The sequence below is a fragment of the Diabrotica virgifera genome, chromosome 2 (assembly GCF_917563875.1).
Source record: "Diabrotica virgifera virgifera chromosome 2, PGI_DIABVI_V3a".
Taxonomy (NCBI): domain Eukaryota; kingdom Metazoa; phylum Arthropoda; class Insecta; order Coleoptera; family Chrysomelidae; genus Diabrotica; species Diabrotica virgifera.
Genome location: NC_065444.1, coordinates 145,791,785 through 145,812,173, shown reverse-complemented (window position 1 = coordinate 145,812,173; position 20,389 = coordinate 145,791,785). Strand labels below are relative to the sequence as shown.

At 32.6% G+C, this 20,389-nt stretch overlaps 2 long non-coding RNA genes across 2 annotated transcripts; one reads left to right on the top strand and one right to left on the bottom strand.

Moving 5' to 3' along the window:
- Nucleotides 1-576: 576 nt before the first annotated feature.
- Nucleotides 577-6,491, top strand: LOC126879656 (uncharacterized). The gene is made up of 3 exons (XR_007696177.1): nucleotides 577-1,050; nucleotides 2,392-5,205; nucleotides 6,212-6,491. It is a non-coding gene; the product is annotated as an uncharacterized LOC126879656 (long non-coding RNA).
- LOC126879659 (uncharacterized) lies at nucleotides 5,329-10,427 on the bottom strand. The gene is made up of 2 exons (XR_007696180.1): nucleotides 10,040-10,427; nucleotides 5,329-7,524 (listed from the first exon to the last, which is right to left on the bottom strand). It is a non-coding gene; the product is annotated as an uncharacterized LOC126879659 (long non-coding RNA).
- Nucleotides 10,428-20,389: the final 9,962 nt, after the last annotated feature.

The following is a 20,389-nucleotide window of genomic DNA, read 5'->3' as shown; positions in this document are numbered from 1 at the left end:
AATGTGCAGAATTACTGTCAATTTTTATGTGAGTGTTTTGGTTTAAAGTTAAAATTTTCGGAGTTATAGAGCAATAATAAAAAAATATTTCGGAGCACTAATTTGTTTATAAACAAAATAGCACACTTTCTGTGGACTTTGCACAGCTATATTACTAATATAGGAAGTCTTAAGATTTGATTTCAGCATGTCCAGCAATAAAATAGCTGGTAATTAATTTTTCTTGTTTTTTACTAATTTTCCCAGATTATTACCTTACATCTTTCATTGAGTTGATGATTCATGTTGTGGACATTCTCAATTATTATATTTCTAATTTTCTAATTTAATACTATTCTATCTAATTCATCAAAACAAGCAAATTTCAATTAAACCCAGCTATATTATAATACCTTTTGCTTTAGTTTTCCTTGCAAGAAATAAACAAAACACATCTAAACTAAACCTAACCTCGCTTTTGGCCAATCATTCATCTCCGTGTCAAATAATTTCGACAGTCGAAATTATAATATCAACACCCTTTTTAAAGTCGCTATTAATTTCGATAGTCGCTATTTCATGACGTCACTTCGTTAGTTCAACTAAAATCCACAAGGCTCGCACAATCGCATTTCAACCGTCGCCATATTGAAAGCGACTTGTTTAGTGTCGAAATTTGATTTAGAATCAGGGCCTTGATTTGAGTTGATTTTAGCAGTTAATAGTGTGTGGTAGGAATTTTTGTGTTGTACGTTTCCTATTCCGAATGTCTCAAAAAAAATCTCGCGAGAGCGAATGTATGTTTATTTCCAAACATAACCTTATAAACAAACAGTTGTTTATTTAGAGTTATTTATTATTGTTTTCTCATATTTTGCAATTGTTAAGTTGGTTTACTTCGAATTTAATATGCATTACTGTGGTATTTCTCCAGTTTTCTAAGAAGGTTGGTGATTTTGAATTGGGATTATGATGAATTTAACCCAAAGGCAATGTGTGTTTATTTATGTGGCAAAATTCCAGGCACCATAAAAATTTGAGTTTCTTCCTGTTGCCCATGGATGAAAATCGGTAAGAACGTAAATTCTATTTAATATCATTGACATCATTTTTGACGTGCTGTCGTTTTAGGTTTGCAGAATGAAAAGAAATTGTTCAATGTGATAAACTTTCTATGAACAGTCCTCAATATTGTTACATTAACTTTTAAATATGCACTTCACATCTTGAGGAGCAGGCCTTTGCAGAAATACTGAAAAGCGGGTTGCAAAACAACGCAAAATAAAATAAACGAAATATGTCTTGAGATTAAACATTCAAGTTGAAGGTGTGTTCTTTCTTAAACTGGAATGATAATTTTGTAATTCTGTAGGCACATCTATTGAGAAGTTACAACCAGTGGCAAAGTGCCTTAAGGGAATCTATGACACATATAACTGAAGGTATGAGTATATGTTTCAAATTAATTGTTGGATGATTCTGAGAAAGTGTAAATTTTTTTCATGAATTTGGTACATAACTGTCTTTATCTAAACTCTAAAAACCATTGACATCTATTTTGAAAAACCATGTTCCTAGAAACCATTGATAACAAATATAGACGGTTACCTCTGCATTCGTTGTATCATCTTACTACCCTATCCATAGTGAGTCTAATTTTTAAATCTATAATAATTGTTTATGTGCTGGTTTCATAAAGATGCTTCAAAAATCTATATGGGTCTTACTAGGCAGCACAGCCATGCCTTTAGTAGCTTTTCCAATTATATTTTCAATATACTTATTCTAGTTAAGATTGCGGGATAAAAAGACCACTAAATATTTGAGTTCATTTTTAGGTATCAGCATTGGCTCTACAGCCCATGGTGGGTCTTGGCCTGTTCCAGAATCAGCTTCCACTCTTTCCTATCCTTTGCTTGGCTTTCCAATTTCTCACTCGAGCATGAATTTTTGGTATATATGGGATTATATTGTGATAACGACCAGATCTATGAAAGAATAGTATGTTGTTAAAGAAGATTGTGGTGACACTATTCATGAATATCTGATAATATTGGTTAATGTGAATGGAGTCCAAAATGGGGTTTAGGCTGTTATATAAAAAACTAGGTCATTAGCATATGGAAGTAGGGCGACATTATCTGGTATTAAATTATGTGAATGAAGAGAATTAAACCTAAAAACTCTATTTATTCTGCTAATCAATATGATTTTAATATATTTTAATATAAAACTTGGTTTAATATAAAACTCAGGTTGAAGAACCTGAGAGAGTGGTTTGGATGCAGCTCGAAACAACTATTTAGAGCTACTGCCTCAAAAATTAAAATAGTTATGATGATTGCCAACCTCCGTAGCGGAGATGGCACCTGAAGAAGAAGAAGAATATAAAACTTCTGTTATTCTTTCTAGGGACATCTCCTCTGAAGGAATTACAATTATTTGCCAGTATGTCAAATGAATTTTCAACATCAGTCATACTTTCATGAATTTATTGATGAAAATAAAACTAGGTACATGATTTATTATTTACTTCCAAGGGATTCTAAGATACTATGTGTAAAAAGTCCAATATGGAGTGATGAGCATGCTAATAACTGGCAAAATATGGGATATAATGCCAAAGATGGGAAACATGGGATGCATTCTGAAGTAAAAAGAGATGAAACTGAGAGAAATTATTGATATAAACATATAAATTAACATTACATTACATAGTTTCCCACCTTTAGGCGTATCAGATGAGTATGAGAACTGTCACTGTGACAGGAGAATTTTATAAAATACTCCTGTCACAGAGATCTAAAGGTGGGAAACTATGTAATGTTATCGTCGGCTAAGAGTGTTAACCTGCTAACTCAATTTTTCACTGTGAGTGATATTGGGGTAGTTTCTAGGTCTGTGTACCTTTGTACCATGTTCCACAAGCAAGCTGGTTCCACTGTAGTTTAGAGATAGCTATTTCTAAACTACATTGGTGTCAGCGGGTTTGTGGGGTGGTGTATGAAAATACACAGACCCAGAAACTAGCCCAATATCACTCAAAGTGAAAAATGGAGTTAGCAGGTTAAAACTCTTATCCAAGGTTATGTTAATTTATTCGTTTATAACGATAAGTTCCACTTCTACCAGTTTCATCTCTTTTTATCTCACAAGTTAATATGATTTCCATCTTTTGCGTTATTTTGCCGGTTATTAGTGTGAGTGCTCATTACTGTATATTTACGATTCTGTGATTTCTCAATATGATGCTGAGTAGGTATAGATGAGCATCTACAACCCTTTCAAAACAGAAATTTATAAGTTCATTTCAGGTACCTATTAAATTTTATTTTAAGGATGAATTTGAAATGCCTGTAGGGAATATATGTGTAAAAAATAAAATTGGTATTGTAAAATTGAAATTCTCAAAATATAATTTATAATTCAAATGTATTATTATTTTTTTCCTCTATAGAAAAGTCCTCTTATTAGTTTTCTCATTAGCTCTTTTGACAAGACATCAGTACTTCGTTTTTTAGATTTCTCACAAGGATTCAGATCCGGAAGATCCTGCGTAGACGCCAGTACTTACTTAATTACTTATTCCTCTTCACTCCATGCGGAGCATAGGGCGTCAACTATCTGTCTCCATTCTGTCTTATCCTTTGCACTGATCTTTATTTCTGTCCAGGTTTTCCCAATAGGGCTTTTCATTCACAGTCATTTGTTTCGAGCTTCTGTCATATGTCGTATAATCCGTGTATATTCATAGATATAACAGAATAGATTAGGCCAGTTCGAAAAATAGCGTAACGCTGAACAGTTCGAGTCAGTGGTCTATCTTTCTCTCTCTAGCATATGATGGCTGCCGCCTCTGTGTAACTGTCGTTCCATTACTCCCACCTCTTGGTAGATACACTCGCACGACAGACAAAGATAGCTAGACCACCGTACTTGATATCAGCGTTACACCCCGATGCATTGAGTGGCATATGACTAGCCTGATCTATTGTTGACATATCTCTGTGTATATTAGTATTATACACAGATTATACGACATATGACAGCAGCTTGAAGCAAATGACAATCAATGAAAAGCCCTATAGCATTAATTTCTTTTTCAACACTTCTTTTCCACATTTCTACGGGTCTACCTGGTCTTCTCTTTCCATGTGGTATATATTCTAGGGCTTGCCTCACTATGGCTGTGTCAGGTCTCCTTAGTGTGTGCTCCATCCAACTCCATTTCCTTTTGCATATTATCTTAGATATACATAGGTTTCTGGTTAGTTCTTGTCCATAGCTCTTGGTTTGATATATGGTTTGGCCAGTAAATGTTAAGAATCTTCCTTAGGCATTAATTTATGAATACCTGCATCTGTCCAATACATTTTCTTGACACTTTCCAAGTTTCTGCTCCATATAGTAATACAGTCTTCACGTTGCTGTTGAATAGTCTTTCGGTTTTAATTGTCATCTGATGTGAAGGCCACATTTTCCTTAGCATATTGAATGCGTTTGTAGCGTAGACGCTGTTGTATTAATGAAACTTAAAAGCATATTGGAGATTTATAGATGCATTTATTATACAATTCTTGTAGATACAACCATAGAGGTATATATTGACATAGAGAGAGTGTCATTCGGAGCGAAGTGACGACACCATCTTTTTTCTTTGGATTAGTGCTACTTCACTCTTACACATAGTAAAGCTGCGACAGTATGATAAACGTCATTTTTAAGTTAGGAGAAGTACGAAGTTAGCTGATGTCTTTCCTGTTATTTTTATTTAGTCACTGTTTACATTGGACATTGACATTTATTTGTAATTTGTAGATGTTTTTAGAGGAATATTCTGTTTGGTTTTGTTTTTTATTTTTAATTGTGCAGCGAAATTGTGATAGTAAATTAAATATAAAGTTGTTTATAGCCTACAGAACTGAATTATCCCATAGTAATTATCAGTTTGTGTCAATTTGTTTGTGTGTAAAAAAGAAAAAACACCTTTCCTTGTGTTTGACCGACTTGTAGCAAGGGCTTTCTTGAGAAGCCTGTAAATTGCGGGAATAGGACAGACAGGGATAAAATCCTCACTTTTTACTGTTCCCAAGGCTATACATTTCCCCCATGCAATACATTTAAATGAATTTTATCCAAACAAAGGCAGGAACATTGGATAAAAGCAATAAAGAGAACAGACCACAAATTAAAATATGAGAGTATGTAGTAAACATTTTATAAGTGGTAAGTTTAAAGTAATTCAACTAAGTAATAAGTTTTTAAAATATCTACAATAAAAATATATATGTACTTACCAATTCGGTTCTAGTCTAGTTTAGAACAAGGGTTATGTAAAGAAAATCATGCTTGACCATGTAAGATATAGTGTATTACAATATGGTTAAATGCAAAGCTTAATAATGCCTTAATGCATATAGCCTGCCTAAACTGTCCTTAAATCTTCTTCTTCTAATGACACTACAACCATTTGTAAATCTTTGCCTGCTTAACAGCATTCTTCTATTCTGCCCTGTCGCTACTTTCCTGCACCACTGCCTGATATTTATGGTTTTAAGATCCTTCTCTACATCGTCTATCCATCTGTTACAGGGCCTTCCTCTTGTTATATTTCCTTGGGGCTTCCATCTCTGACATCACAGCTCGATTATCTGACATTTTTTCTAAGCGACCAAGAAAGTTTAGTCTTTGAGACTTTACAAATCTAACAATATCTGTGCTCTGCATTAGTTCATTCAGCTTGTGGTTCATTTTAATTATCCATGAACCATCTCTACAATGTGTTGGTCCAAATATGTTCCTTAGTATTTTACGCTCAAATATTCTCAGTTGATTTTCATTAGTGGTTGAGATGGTCCACATTTCACATCCATATGTGACCACTGGTGTAATTACTGTTTTGTAGATTCTAAGCTTATACTCACGATTCAGTAACAGTAACTTACTTTTCATTACGTCTTTGTATGCATAAAAACACTTCTTATTACCGATAAGAATCCGTTGTTATATTCCATTTAGGTATTTTTTTTTACTTTCATTAATATATAGACCAAACATAGCAACTTCCTGTTTCAGCTCTATAGCTTTTTCGCTTAATACATTTTTGTTGTGGCTTATTATGGCAATTGTCCTTAAATAATGTTAAAATACTCTTGTGATATTTTGTCATATTTGTATGATTTTTTTATGGTATACAATTTAGAGTTTTTATTTATGTATTTGTTGTTTTTAGGAATAAACACCAGCTATTTTAAATGTAGGAAAAGGAGAAACTGCTAGAATCTAATTTTACACAAATGTTTTTGACTATTGAAGATTTGGATAAACAACAGAAGTTACTTTGGGCTATAGCTATGTGCAGATTTATTTCCTTGTGGATTACTATGTTTATTCTTTTTAACTATACTTCCTATATTGTTTGTGAGATTAATATTATTTAATTGATTATATTAATATTTTGTAATAATAATCAATGCTTTGGTTTAACAAATAGACAACTTAGAATAGAAAAATGCTTTATTGTCATGGAAAATTGTACAATTTATACACAAAACTTACAGAGTCATAAAAAACAATAATAAACACAATAAAACAATAATAAACTAAAACAATAACAAAAAAAAATGTTAGGATATAAAGAGACTAACGCTCATAATTGTATTGAAGGTTTTTATATCCTCTTTAAATCCTAACATTTACACAATGTGCTCATACCAGCAACAAGTTTTTATACTTGTGTAATATGAGTCCTATTTGAGAGTACCAGTAGTAATGCAATAGGTCTATAATTGCAGGCATTAGATTTTTCACCACCCTTATGAAGAGGAATAATGATGGCTGTCTTTAGGCAGCTCTAGAAATTTACCTTTCTTAAGGGGCTATCCTAGTGTAAAAGTATGAAATTCATATACTTTTTTGGGAATTTCTAAAATAAAAAGTACTGTAACAATTATTTTGAAAATTTTTTGCTCAATTAGAAATCCAATGAAATCAATTAATTTGTGGTCATCTGATTGAATACAACCAATAAAACCAACATTATACTGAAAACAGATCCCATGGGCTGTTTTCACTCAATCATGTAGCTATGGATACCTACATTTCGTTTCATTTCGATTTTGACATTTCAAATATTCACTATTTCAAAATGTCACGATTTGGTTGTAATACTGATGAGAATATTAATGAAATTATTATTAATTTTATATCAGCAAAAAATTTTCTATCCGAATAACCCTCGAACATTGATAAATGCTCAAAAATCTTTTAACAACTTTCTCAAGCTTGTTGCTTACAGGCAACAGACCTCCGCCTACGGCGTCGGTCTGTTTCCAAGCAACAAGCTTTCGAAATCTGTTATAAAATTTTTTCGAACAATTATCAATGTCCTCGGGTTATTACTACTGAACATTTGTTATAAAAAGTACATGTGAAACAATTTTCATAAAAAAATATTGAAAATTAAACGATTTATTCGCCATCTACTAGCACAGTGAAAATAAAAACATAGCTCCACTGCTGCAGTGATTGGGACTAAAAGAGATCCTGAAACATAAAATATCAAAGTTATTATTGAAATATAGGTTATTTTCTATACCATCAAATAGGGATTTTTTTAATCGGATAAAAAATGTCAATTTGGCAGTTTTTGAAACTGAAAATGTTCTAGCTAATTTAAAAAAATTTCAACACTTCGTCATTTTTCCAAAAATCCTAATTGATGGTATAGGAAATAACTTATATTTCAATAATCAATATGTATTTGCAATTTTATAATTCAGGATCTCTATTAGTCCCAATCGCTGCAGCAGTGGAGCCATGTTTTTTATTTTCACTGTGCCAGTAGATAGGGCATAAATCGTTAAATTTTCATTATTTTTTTTTATGAAAATTGTTTTACTTGTACTTCTTTTTATAATAAATAGTCATGCAAATTTTCAAAACAATTGGTACAGTACTTTTTATTTTAGATATTCCCAAAAAAAGTAAGTGAATTTCGTTCTTTTACACTAGGATAGCCCCTTAAAAGAGTCATTAGTGGGATGAGGACTCCCAACACATTTTCTGGGAGATTTGAGACAATTTTTATGGATAGTCCATCAGTACTACAGGAAGATTTGCTTTTGATACTATTGATTGTTTGGATCAGTTCAGATTAATCAACTAGTCTTATAAATAATGAATTTGAGACCTTTCTTGAATTAGGGAGATAGGAAATCGGATCTTAACAAAATTGATCTCTTGTGACAAAATAGTTGATGTTATAATTTTACTCACATTAATAAAGTATTCATGGTCTGGAAGGGAAAATGTTTGAGCTTTGTGAGTTTGATTTCGAAGAAGATTGTTTATTATGGACCAAATTTCTTTTGCAACACTTTTAAAGCTTCTCAGATGATTTTGATAGTTTAATTTTTTAGCTGATTTTTTAAGTTTTAAATAGGTTGCCCTGTACTTAGTGATATATTCAGTAACAGAGACGTTGGTAGTAAATTTCTTGATGTACAGGGTTATTCAATATATTTTGCCCCCCCCCCCATATATATTTTTGACATACAGTAGAACCCTGCAAATCCGAACTAACGGAAAGTGAAAATTTTTTTAAAAATTCAAGACAAAAACTTAAATACATGTTTATTATACAAAGTATAACCAGAAAATTGAACAATATTGGATTCGTAGGACTTTGACATTTAAAATTTCTTAAAAATAAATACGTAGGTACTTTATATGTAGTGCTTATAAAGGTTAAACATAAATTTACTTCGGTTTTCTCATAGCCAGGTTACACGTTTTGCAGGAGAGCTTTGAATTACTGGTTAGGCTGACTTTCGAATAATCCGAACTTTTCAGAATCCGAACAGGCTGTCCCCCCAATTAGTTCGGATTTTCGGGGATCTACTGTATACAACATACTAGTGACGTCATCCATCTGGGCGTGATGACGTAATCAAATATTTTTTTAAATGAGAATAGCCAATTCATGAATCTGACAAACCATGTACAGCTTTTGAGGAAAGTGGATGCCTTTACCAATTTTGTCGTATTCCTCTTGGGGTGACCAATGGAGTATCATATTTTTAGAGAGCCATTGATTCTATCAATAAAAAAGAAAATCTACAAGGGGTTTACGCTTATTTAGATGACGTAACAGTTAGTGGTGAGGATCAAGATAGCTATGATTTGAAGTTTTTAAATGCCGTTAAAAAATATGGGTTAACTTTAAATCAAAATAAATGTCACTACAATCAAAAGCTATAAATATTTTGGGATATACAATATTGCACTTCTATGGACAGTAATTAATGAAAAATAAATTCTCATTGTTGAAACAGATACATGAATGAATTTGCTATTGCTATCATGCTGAGTCAATCTGGAAGACCCGTTACTTTTTTCTCACGTATCCTCACAGATTCTGAACAAAAAAAAATTGATGAATTTTCAAGATTTCCATGCTAAGATACGTCCAGTCAGACAGGGGGACTAGCTTGACTTACCAAGAATTTATTAATTACCTACACTCTAAAGGAATATCTTCAAGTAGAACGACACCATATTGAAGGAAATGGTTAAGTTAAAAGATACAATGGAGTTATATGGAAAGCAGTGAATCTAGCATTGAAAACCAGAAATTTAGACATCACTAAATGGAAAAATGTTCTATATACCAGATGCTCTGCACTCTATATGAAGTTTACTGTCTACAGCAACCAATTGTACACATCATGAACATGTGTTTACTTATCAATGAAGATCAACTAGCAGAAATTCTATTTCTTTATGAAAGATTCAGACAAAGTATTACTAAGAAAATTTGTATGAATGAGTAAGTTTGATCCTTTAGTTGAAAAGGATTATCTTTTAGAAGCCAATGTAGATTATGCCTTAATGCAGTATCCAAACAGAAAGAAAAGTACAGTTGCAACGAAGTACTCAGCTCCTAAAAGTGGCCTAAAATTATTGAATCACAATAGTGATTAAGATGAAAATGAAAGTCCAAATAATACACTAAAGAATTCCACTACCAAATCAATATCAGATGAGACAGAAAATTTACCTGTTTAAGAACCGAATCAAGTCCCTGATGATAATCATGAACCAATATTAGAAAATTCAGATTTTCAATCTAGCCATAAATAAGCTAGAACTAAAAATAAACTAAGATATTTCCAACAATTTGTTCAAAAATAGAAATAGGGCCGGAGTAAATTATTTGGGTTATGTTGTCTTGTCACTTGTCATAATAATTAAAGAAAAAAGAAGAATAAAGTAATTCTCCTTATTTCACTTGCCGTCCCGTACCCCCACTTAGTTTCATGTTATGTTTCTCGATACATTGTGCTAGAAAGAGATACCGCAAACCAGTCGAAGAGATCTTGTCGTCAGTGGTGGCGGAGTGAGGGCTCACTCTATGTTAATATATACCTCTATGGATACAACCTAGCATGAGCACGCTGTGATCTAGGGCTTCCTAACGTTAATATATACCTCTATGTTCCTAACCTCTAAAAACCCCTCTGTAATCCTCCTAACCTCATGGCCTCTACCAACCAAGCCAGCCAGGAACTAACGTGCGGGGTGTTGCCTAATGTAGGAATACCCAGTGTGCGTCTTGGAAGAGTGTTGCCATCGTATACGCTAAAAGCTGATTGGCTCCGCCATCTTTTGCTCAGATTTCCGGATTAATATGGAAGGGGTAAACAGATGATCAGTTGTTTATTTTTCGTTTACTGTGGTTTAACCTCACTTAACTAGATAGATCGAGAAATATTAAATTACTATTACTATTATTCAGGTTGAAAAATGCCTTCCTGTAAGGTAAAAGGTTGCGAAGTCGATTGGGGAAAAATAATGTGAAAATGAATTCTTTCCCAAAAGAATCTGAACGACGGAAAGTGTGGATTAAAAATATAGGGTTAAAACAAGATCCAAACAAATATGCTGTTGTTTGTGAAGTAAGTTCTTCAAGTAAAATTAATTGAGTATTTGCATTTGATGCATTCTCTTTATAATATTTATATCATTAAAAAATATTGTATTCAATTTTTGAATGTTTAGGAACACTACTTCTGACATGTGGAAAAAAGTTAGACAAGATGGCAGCAGAAAATTAAAATGCAATGCTGTACAACAATATTTAGAGAAGAAAGCGAAAGTATTTAATTATTTATATTGGTTTTTTGTTTATTCACCAATTTAACACCTATAGATATTTGTATAACAAGAGAGCGAAGTGCACCTTTTCCTCCCAAGAATAAAGTTTACTAGTTTACTACAGTAATCATTCAAGGGAGGAAAAGGCACTTCTCCCATGTTATACATTTTTCCACCTCCCTCAAATAAGTCATTTTTTCATTTTTAAAATATTTATATAACTGTTGATTGAATACATGAATCATAATTGAATACAGGAATTTGTGTATTCAATCAACAATAGAATTAACAAAATTTATTAGAGAACTAAAACTAACAAGTAGGTACAGTATAACTATCAAATTATTAATGAAAAATTTTTAAATCAAAATAACAATTTACTGTTTTTACCATTTTGCAACATCTATAAATAAAATTTAAAATGTATGGATACTTACCTAATAGAAAATAGAGTAATAGTATAGGGTGTCAATAAGTTATTTCATCTATGCTATGACATAGTATGACGTCAACATCACTTTTACTTTTACTCCCTAGGGATTAAAAGTACTTTGTTTCCCTAGGGAGAAAAAAATATGACTATGCTCCCTACAATAAGGCCAGGAAATGTATACTTTGGATAGAGGTAGGTGGGAAAATCTGTTTTATTCAGTTATTGTGATTTGTTTCTTACAGACAATCGGTTTGTTCTAGCACGAGTTTCAAACGGTCTGAAACCATTAGCGAATAGTGGACCAGCGCGAGTAGAGGGGATAGCACTCGTAACTGTATTATGTTCTCTCACTGACCAACTGTTTGCTGACTAGTTCGACTGTTTGCTAGAACAAACCTATTATTCAAACAAAATGTCCTCTACGTCAGACTGATCAGAATTTTAAAAATGAGTCATATCAATCAAATCAAAAAATTTCAAAAATTGTTCCTGTAACCATTTTTAGTGGAAATAATAACAGTACTTATATTGGATCAGAGAGCCACCCAATTCATTGTTAAAGTATGATAAACTAAAAGTTAAACAATTAGGCATGCACTTCATATTATATTTAATGAAATATAACCCACTGGTACTCGTACAAACTTGACGGCAACAAATTCAACAAATTTTTCCTCATTTATTAGTTTTTCACTACCGTTAAGTTTGGAAACAAGCGCTGTTGCCAAATAAAAACATATACAGTCAGAAAAATGAAAGAATACCCATGAACGATCACATCAATCACATATTTTGTATTTGCTGTTTTTTTTTTCATAAATAATAAATGAGAGAGATAGATTATTAATAATCTGAATAATATGTGATTGATGTGATCGTTCATGGGTATTCTTTCATTTTTTCGACAGTATGTATTTACCACAGCAACTACAGGTGACACTGTTTCTCTTTGTCTTTAAGAGTGTGAAACAAAGATAACTACAGTGGGAAAAATAAAGAATACCCATGAACGATCACATCGATCACTTATTTTGTGTTTCCTATCTTTTTCTATAACAAACATTTATTATTTATAGAAAAAGACAACAAACATAAATTAAGTGATTGATGTGATCGTTCATGGGTATAGGGCTTTTCATCGATTGTCATTTGTTTCGAGCTTCTGTCATGTGTCACATAATATTAATATATCTACGTCATACGTCTTTGGTTTGTATCATGGGTATATACCAATAACGTATGACGTAGATATATTAATATTATGTGACACATGACAGAAGCTCGAAACAAATGACTGTGAATGAAAAGCCCTATTCTTTCATTTTTCCAACTGTATCTGTAATATACGCTGAGCTCGTAGGTAGAGGGGATAATTAAAAAATCGCGAGAGCCAGTAGTGACAAGTCTGTAAACCTTTACTGGAAATTTGACATAAATGTCAAAGTGAATAATTTAAAATTGAAATTAAAAACATTAATTAGAAAAAATATTAGTTGGTCAAAGCTGTGGTATATATTTTTATCTTAAGTATACTTACGGTTTAAATACTGAATTAAGTTTTTTTAATATTTTGTAATACCTATCTAATTATAATTAGATATAAATCATCTAAGCGCCATCTACACGATAATTGTGAATGTATCTGAAGTAAGAAATTAATATTTCATTAAGAGAACGTTAAAACAGTTAGCAAAATTTTTAAAAAATCGATTACAATTTAATTACTTTTTTGCATTGTAAATATTAAGCGATAACAATTAAATCATAAATTTAAAAATTACTCACAATAAAACACTGAAAAACGTTTGTTTTTCTATACTTCCACAAAATTTATTACAACTATGTTATTACTACAGCTGTTTCGGCAAAGTGCCTTTCTCAAGTGATATATTTTACAATGTGTTTGCCTTTTTAAGTCTTTAACTGAAGAGGTTGAGGAGTGGGGAGCTGTTTGTCTCGAGTTGGTCATTCAGAATTATATCTGTATTTTTCAATTTATTAATTTCCATTGATTCTAAAAGTGATAGCTTAAGGCCTTTATTTTGAATATGTAGAATTTGAAACTCTTCATTGAAAGAATGATTATGATCTAGAAGGTGAAGTGCGTATGTAGAAGTGTCTGTTTTTCTATTGTTGAAAGCCCTTTTGTGTTCTGCTATCCGTTTGTCAAAAGTTCTGCCAGTTTGACCGATGTAAGTTTTCGGACAGTCACCACAAGTTAGTTTGTACACACCACTCTGTAGTTGTTTTCTCTTTCGGCTTTTAAAACAACTACAGAGTGGTGTGTACAAACTAACTTGTGGTGACTGTCCGAAAACTTACATCGGTCAAACTGGCAGAACTTTTGACAAACGGATAGCAGAACACAAAAGGGCTTTCAACAATAGAAAAACAGACACTTCTACATACGCACTTCACCTTCTAGATCATAATCATTCTTTCAATGAAGAGTTTCAAATTCTACATATTCAAAATAAAGGCCTTAAGCTATCACTTTTAGAATCAATGGAAATTAATAAATTGAAAAATACAGATATAATTCTGAATGACCAACTCGAGACAAACAGCTCCCCACTCCTCAACCTCTTCAGTTAAAGACTTAAAAAGGCAAACACATTGTAAAATATATCACTTGAGAAAGGCACTTTGCCGAAACAGCTGTAGTAATAACATAGTTGTAATAAATTTTGTGGAAGTATAGAAAAACAAACGTTTTTCAGTGTTTTATTGTGAGATAAAATGAACTTCCATCAAGTAACGGTCGAATCCATCAATTATTTAAAAATTACTGGTGAAAGTTGAATTAGTAATCCGCTAGGAGCGACACCAGCGAAGCTCAGAGCGTATAAGTGGGTGCGTTTGGACGACCATAGTGGCTGACTGTCAGCAGAAATCGGCTGAGTGGTTGTATCCAGCTGTGACAGGGAAAGCTTAGTAAATCTCTCAGCGGCTGACTTCCAACGGTGACGTCTGACAGCTACTGCTGGCTCAGCTGTCCAGCCGCTGTGGTCATCCGAACGCACCCAGTGTCAGTCATGTTTTCCTGTAGTATAAAAGGCTTAGATAGAAGGTTATGTAAGATTTTTGTTTGTTTATTTTTTCTTCTTCTTCTGTGGCCTTTGGAAGCTGTGCCCATTTAGCCAGCAACATTTCTTAAAATTAATGCCTAACTAAACCTACCATACAAGAAAACCATTATGAACCTAAACGACCAATCAAGGATACGGAAGGGAAAGTAAAGTTATTTAAAAAATAAACTGTTGTTAAAATATAAACTAAATAAATAAAATATAAATTGAAAACAATAATTTGACATTATAAATGTAACCTCCAATATTATGACAGACGTCAGTTACCATGACATCATATATTATACTCATCACTAATTCTAGCCAATGAAATGCTTGCTGTAATAGGAATGGCATATCAAAAAAATCTGACTATTCTCTATATATTTTTTCAAATTTAGAATATGGCAACAAGGGGAAAGTTATGTGCATTCCTCATTGTTTGACTTTTCCTATATCTTTAGTATCAGGTCATCGTACAATACAAATACTTCCTACAATGATTGGAAGTAATGCAGAACAAGAATTGAATTTGGAATCGCCGAGAAAAAGGATTGGTGTACAAAATAAGAAAGTATATAAAGGACAACAAACATCTTCCATAAGCGATCAAAATTGTATAACTGAAATTCAGGAAATAGATTCTGCTCCACCTTTAGGTATAAAAAATATTTTGACATTTTTTTTTTATTTAATACACAATTTAATTTACCATCTGATCATGAAGCTATAAGTAAATGGTGTGAATGTTGAACACATGAGGGAGAAGCTGCCATGTGGCAACTCTCCTGTATAATATATTTTATATTAGTTCACATAAATAGTTAATTTATTAAGTCTGTTGGCCATGGTTTCTTCAGTCACCTTTCAAATCCAGGAGGGGTATTTAGCAGTCTTGATTCGTTACTTGGATGATCCGTTGTCCGTCAAGGAAGTTTCTTGTGATTATTCTAATTTATTCCTCTACCAAGGATGTGGCAGAGTCATCTTGTATAGGGTTTTGTTCAAGTGTAAACACTTTTTTGCGCCAGTCCAGAGCTGTCTGCCAGCGCTGTCTTGAATAGAAAGGTGGTCTATTTTTCATGCCACTGGCATTCCAGTGAGACTGGCACCAGTTTCTGGATACATGTAAACGTTACTTTATTTTATGTAAATATTATTTTCATTCTAGAATCAAAGGGAGACTCTTTTAACAGGTAAATGACGCTATCATTCTTTTTGTTCTAGAAAAACTGTAAATAGTAACGATTTTGAATGAGTGAGAAGTCTAATAAAGCCACGACGAGATACTGTATTAGAGCGTACGATTTGGAGGTATTTTTGATTAGATACATTTTGTAAAGTACAATATAAATTAGATTTGATAATGTGTAGTATTTCCTAATAAATTAAATACTATTAAGTGTTTATTGTTCTTGTAAGTTAGTGTGGTAAATAAATAATATGAAGTAAGTCTGTGTATTTAAATTAATATAAGTGTTCTTATTTAAAAATAAATAAAGTCAATTCAAAATAAATATTAATGCCTAAAAATCAAATTAGTAAAGTCGCTCACATGTCACTAGCAAAGAAACTTGTCAGCTTTTTGTTTCCGGTTGATTTGGACAGGTTAAGAATTTAAAGTGGTAACACTACATGTTAAATCAATCATTTTAAATTGTTTACAGTTTTACTTACAGTAGGAGATGTAACATACTTTTGTTTACCAGTATGCAAAAATTAAAAAATCTTTCATAGATATTGATTCACCACTCAAGAATTAACAAATTGTGAAGAGCACAAATATGCCTGTACTTTGTCATCTGTCAAGGGCCGATATCAATTGATTGTCACAATATTGTATAGGTATAGAATAATTCATTTTATTACAATTAACAGTTTTTAGGTTTCCATACTTCTAAAGGAAAAACGGACCCTTATAGGCTCGCTATATACTTATACTATGGCCAAAAAGCGGTAGTGAGAATAGAAGATATAACATCAGAAGAAATAGAAATGAAAAAAAAGGTGTTCGACAAGGGTGTATACTTTCACCAATATTATTTAATATATAGGTACTCGGAAGACATATTAAGTAAGACAATGGATGAAATAAACATAGGCATTAGAATTAATGGCATGATCATAAATAACCTGAGATACGCTGATGATACAGTTCTTTTAGCCGAATCACATGAAAACCTACAGATACTGCTTACTTAATAAAGTTACCGCAGTAAGTGGAGAATATGGACTATCGCTTAACATAAGCTTTATTCCAGCAATGTTCCATTAATTTTATCTGTCTCTTCCACATTAACCAAGAAGAGGTGTTGAAATTTCCGATACATTTCCAGTGGATACATTACCAGCTATTCGTGATGAATAATGAGTAATACAGACTTAAAAATTCATACAGACCTAGCAGTCATTACTTAGCTTTTGATTAAAATTGACAAATCTAAACACACAAGTGGTCTATTACTTTTCTGTCCAAAAAAACGTTTATATGTTTTTTGTCATTTTGAATTAAACACCTATAAGTTCATTTATGCTTTATGTTTCTAGCTTGTTTCTATTTTTGAAGTTATTAGGTGCGATTGGGAAAAATGTTGTGAGTTTTTTATAAAACTAACAGTATGCACTATTGTGCACACAGACAGTATAAAGTTAGTTGCTAAATCTTTCAAGTTACGTATCGGTGGAAATAAAGTGTGAACAAAATATATTGGTGTTTTTAGTAAATATATGTTTTATAATTTTTTAATTTGTGCTATTCTTTTAATGAAATTTTTTGGAAAGTAGTAAGTATTAAAATTTAATTTAATATTTAAATAAATTACAAATAAACTGTTTGTTTTGAATCTATTTATTTCCTTGAAATAGTTGAAATCATATATACAGTAGACGCTCTCTTAACCGACCATGACGGGAGCTGCCCATAGGTCGGATAATCAAAAAGCCGAAACCGAAAATCTTTAAAACCACCCTCAGAAAGACATTACATATGTAACTCTATTAAAAATATATATATATTTTATGATCTATAAACAAAAAAAGTAGTATGTACATATAGTCCGTCCGCTATAACTTTTCCCATGGGTCACGATTCATTTTCAAACAAATTAAGTCAAAATATAAAGTGAAACAAATGTCGATGTGTATATACATACGTAATTAACAATATCACTCACAAGACAAATTATGAAACTTGTATGACCTCTAATCTAAAAATAGTATCATCCAAAAAGGTGTAGGGTCGGTCGGTTAAAGGGAGGTCGGTTAAGAGGGTGTCTACTGTAAGTATAACTTAAATACATAAAAGTACACACACTATTTTTTAATCCATGTTTAAACACTGGTTATGTCACTAGTATTAAAAGAGGCACCTAAACACATTTTGCAAATTATCACAAAAACTAATCTTGTAAGTAACAGACCAGTTTAGCTCCAACATCCTCATCTGATCTTACCCCTTTTCTAGCAACAGTTTATGCCTGGGAGAATCCACCTGCAGAATAACTGATAAATGCTTATACTTTTCATTAACAATAACCATACTAACTCCTTCCACGCTATGTATTCTGCTTTACTATTTTGACCAGCTTCTTATCTTATTCCCAGTATCTTCCACACATCCCAACCTAAATGACTTCAACTCATACTCTCACCTTTTCTATAGAATTATCACAATACCGTTTTAGCTTTTTAAGAAGCAAATGATATTTTTACACAATCAGTGTGAAACCAATTATTGCAAGCTCCACTGCAGCCCATCCATAATGAGACCAGAATTTTGTTTACAATGATTTGGTTCAGATTCATTTAGTTTCTGTTATGAATTAACGTCTTTTTTCTCCGAATCAATATTGCACTATCTATAGGCACTTCAGACTTTCTCAAAACAAGCAGTTCTAATAAAAGAACATAACATTAATTTAATCAAAATATAATTTTGCATTTTTTCATTTTTTGCAATGTTTCTATATAACCTCAATCTTCTTTTTACAACTGACAGTTATGTAAAATTTATATTTTTGTGTGCGACTAGGGCAACCAGTGATCACTGAGGGCGGCCATATTTTGCTCTGGTTTCCGGCCTTGTCTACACTCTCCCTGGACGCACTCTGGGAATACCTAACACAACATCCTCCTTTTTAAGATTATAAAAGTAACAACATTCTTAATACTAAATGATACAATAAAACACATTATGTGATATAGTCTGAAAACCAGTTACGACGTTTTTTATTTCTCTTTGGAGTAATGTTTTCGGATGCACTTGGAGCTACACTGCTTGGTAAAGCTTCTGCACTCTCACTGATAGATATTGGTTTGTCACTACACTGTACACTATCACTTTCTACAATTTTCTCCCCAGAAGATGAATCTTTAGGATTCTCTGAATAATTAGCCCTTACAATAGGCAGGGGAGTAACATTATTGGCGTTCGGAACATAATATGGAGCAGCTATTAAAAACCACCTATTTCTACGATAAACAGTACCATCATTAGTTTTAACAATATAAGCACGAGGTTCTGAACATACCTCTGATACCACTCCATATTTCCGAAGGTCAGTAATCCACACCGTATCACTGATTTTTAAATCAGACATCTCCTTAGAATTGTGTCTTCTGTTATAATTGTTTTCCTGAAGAGTTTTACGTTTTTCTTCAGTGTTAATGAAAGATTTTCTAGCATTAACCACTTCCTCAAGTTTACTAGGAAGCATAGGCAACAATGTTTTTAATTTACGCGACATTAGCAATTCTGAAGGACTGAAGCCACATTCTAAAGGAGTTGATCTATAGGCCAATAGACCCAAATATATATCCTCATTTTTCTTCAGCAAAGATTTTGCGACCTTTACTGCTGCTTCTACACAGCCGTTAGACTGTGCATAGTAAGGACTGCTAGTAGTGTGAATAAAATTGTATTCAGCAGCAAATTTGGAAAAACCTGAGCTGAATTGAGGACCCTGATCCGATCTGACAACGTCAGGTATTCCATATCTCGCAAATTGTTCTTTCAACTTTTCAATAAATTCTATTAATCAAACTTCTAGCACTAATGTACAGGTAGAAAAAGAATTTCCAGATATATTTAATGAAATAGGCAACTTCAAAGATGAAATTAACATTGAAGTTTGTGAAGAAGCTAAACCTTTTGTACAGACTACTCCTCGTGTAGTTCCTATACCTTTACTAGGTAAATTAGAGAAAGAATTAAAAAGGCTTCAAGATTTAAAGATCATAGAACCAGTAGAAGAACATACAGGTTGGGTAGCTCCAATTGTAGTTGTTCCAAAGGGGGAAACGGTGCGCATTTGTGGGGATTATACTCATTTAAATAAAAGCATTCTACGACCCTATTTCCCTATACCTAAAGTAGAAACCTCATTGGCACAACTTGGGGGATCTCGTATATTTTCAAAATTAGATGCTACTTCTTCATTTTACCAAGTCCGACTTTCAAAAAGCTCTCAAGCTTTAACTACTTTTATTACCCCATTTGGCAGATTCATGTTTACAAGGTTACCTTTCGGTATATCCTGTTCTCCTGAATTTGAACACCACCTTCTGAAGAGGCGGTAATATGGTGGAGAGATCTTGAGTCCTTCTCCTTGGACAGACATACTCTATCCCAGTGACCAAATCTTCCACACCCTCTGCATGTAGATCTTCGAGCAGGACAGATTTCTCGTTTATGTTGTGCCAAACCACAGTATTTACACTTTACCTCAGGATGTTGGGGACGTTTACTCGTATT